Below are 3,118 nucleotides of genomic sequence, written 5' to 3'. Positions count from 1 at the left end.
AGACTGCGCTTCCACTCGGGGCGGGGCCTCGCCTGGCCACGCCCCCCAGCGCGGCGCTGCGGGGAGGGGCGCAAACCATTGGCGAGAGTGGCTCCGTCCCCATGCGGGGAGGAGGAAAGGGTGGCCCCGCCCCCGAGTGGGCGGGGTGCGGGTCACATCACACCTGCTCTTGGGGGAGGGGGAGGGGGACTCGCTCGCCCCCAGCCAGGGAAAGCTGCAGAGAGGGCAGGAGGAGAAGGGCAATGGGCATCTTCGGGAGGTGCGGGCCAGCCCTGCCCAGGCAGGGGCAACTTGAAAAACGCCAGGAGGGGAAACACTGTGTATCTGGGCCTGCCGAAAGACTTTGGAAATATCTGAAGCCCCTGGTGAGGGCAGAGAAAGTTTGCCGGTTGTAGGGCCATTTATGACTCACAGATTTGGACTTGATTTGGCTTGGAACACGAAAAATGTCTTTAAAAAATAAAGTGAAATATACTAGGAGGGATGGCATGGAAACCCTGGCGTGATTGCTCTGGCGGAGGGAATGGAGCTGTTGGCTGCAAGGGGGATCTCAGTGTTATCCGCTCTGAATCCCGCATCCGGTGAGAGTGCCGTGGTGAAGACAGAAACCAGTGCCAGTGAGCGCCCGTGTCTCACAGAGACAAATGGCATTCCCCACTCCTTGCCTGACCCAGTGCCATCTCACCCCAGACAGAGCTTCCCAAACCCCAGCCCTCGTGCCAAGGGCAAGCGCAAGTCCCAGACATTGGCTCCGGACCGAGTGTCCAATGCATGTCTAGCCCTCCTGATCAGTGAATGAAATCTGACAGGAGACGGCCAGGACGACATTTGCATACATTAATCCTGGGGGGCAATAATGATTTGGTTGACTGTCCCCCAGGAAATGACGTGGAAGCTAGAACACAGCTGACCCACCACTCGAAACACAGGTAACCCCCACGCCGCTGGTGAAATGCTGATACATGAACACCTCTGCCCCTGCGTTCATTCTTAACAAGCCACTCAGATCTTCAACGTATGAGATGATTTGGCATGATCTAAACTTGGCGCCAATGCGGGTGCTTCTGCTGACAGTGAATCAGCAGGGAAGTTGGCAACTGAAGAAGCAAGGAGGCTGGACTCCCTCCGAAACCGGTCCAAGTCCCTCCAGTTCAGGCCTGAGACACAACAGTAAACTGAGGCAGAAGTTGCTCAGTAAACTGATGCTGCTCAGACTGTATCGGATCTGTGGATAAAAGGGGGCCTCCAGGGCTGACAACCTTTCACCAGCATTAAAATTACACAGTTTTTTTGTTGGTTCATTTTTAAGTGGTATCAACCTCACCGGAGAATCTGCAAGGCGTGCAGAGCCTCTCTTCACTTTGTTGGGTGCTCTCTACAGAGAGCTAGTAGTAGATCTAGATCCACTAATACCATTTCAGCATTTCCACGTTGCCACATACTCTCGGACATTCCCAGTCCCTAGTATGGGGTTATTTTAATGCTCAAGTATTTTCTCTGTCATGAATCACAGGCTTTCAGCCCTCATCTAGTAACGGGCCGTCCCTACATTTAATTGACACTTCTTTACATGCTTGATCCATAATCCTTACACCTTCAAAACGCAACATATATTTCCTACACTGGCATTACTAAGAATAATCAAAACCATTAATGTTTGTACCATAATTCATTCCATCTGGGGCTCTTAAATAAATTAATTACTTCTCACAGTCTCCTTATGAGGTAGACATCATTACTCTTATTTCACAGATGGGGCTACTGAGACAGACAGGCTAAACATATTGCCCAAGGTCTCACGGAGACCAAAAAAACAGATCTTCTGACTTCCAGTCCTTGACTGTAGCCACAAAGCCGTCCTTCCCTAAACATATTTTTAAAAAGCCCTGAATAGGCTGTGTTTACCTTAAGGATTAATGCACAAAAATAATTGTAACGTAGCTGAGGGACTGCCTTTTGTAAGGCAAGAAAGGGTTAACACTCACAAGAAAGAAGGAAGCCCTGATTTCAGCTTGGTAAAAAGATACCTGACATCTGTCAGCATAATGAGACTCACACAGGAAAAGCTTCTGACTGAACTAGACACTCAACCAGCTAGCGGTGCTGCTATTATAATGAAATGCAAATGAGATCTTTTATTGGTAGCAGTCGTAAAGAAGATAAAACTAGAAGTATGATTTAAACTGGACGTTAGGCTCATTAGCTAAGTGAATCTTTGAACGTACCACCATATATCACAAAAAAGTTGGAATTCATTTTTCCCCAGCGATTTGTATTTGTTAAACATAAGGATACATCTACAGTCAAAGACAGCGGCGTGTGAATAACAGGTAGGATCACAGCACGCTACAGAAATACAAGGATTACACTCAATCCAAACTAATCTTTCCTACGTGTTCTAGTGCAGCCATCACCGCTGTTTTTAGGTATCACTTCTACAAGAATTAAGTCTTATCGTTGCCTAAGAAAGGACCGCCTTCACTGTACACAGGAACTTCCTTGCATGTATCTGTCTCAGCAAAAATATCTGCAGGTGAAAGAAGAAAGTGTGCACTGTATAATTACGGACATCCTTTGTGATGCCCTCTCTTTAGGGAAGTCTTTTGGGAGAAGGTGCCTTGCAGTTGGCACTGAAGCCCCGTCTACACGAGGAAATGGACTGGCTGAGGATTGTTCTCAGCAGTCCCCATCCCTCTTCTTGATACAGCGCCGAAAAACCTTTGGCCATATTCTCACACCATTCTCATGACGCTTCTTGGACACGCAGCGTCTACCACAGAGAGGAGCTGAGAAAAGCAAACCAGGGAACGCCTGTACCGACAGCCCCTTGCCTCAGCTACCTCCCGGTTCATTCAGATGTGCACTAACGGCATTGCCCCAGTGCAGACACCCTGAGCCCCCCCCACCCCAGGGCACACCCCTCTGCCCCAGTATCCCCACACCAGTGCAGACACCCCAGTGCCCCCACCCCGACCACAGCGCCCCCTGGCGCAGGCAGCTGCGTTACCATGGAGACAAGCCCCTCCCTCGGCAGGCCGAGGCTAGGGCGCGGGATGATGACGCCATCAACGCTCGCCGCCCCCCGCCGCCCGGAAGCTATGGCGGAGCCCGCCGAGGC

This window comes from Crocodylus porosus, unplaced genomic scaffold, assembly GCF_001723895.1.
Source record: "Crocodylus porosus isolate Cpor-Errol unplaced genomic scaffold, CroPor_comp1, whole genome shotgun sequence".
NCBI lineage: Eukaryota > Metazoa > Chordata > Crocodylia > Crocodylidae > Crocodylus > Crocodylus porosus.
This window is presented reverse-complemented; position numbering follows the sequence as displayed.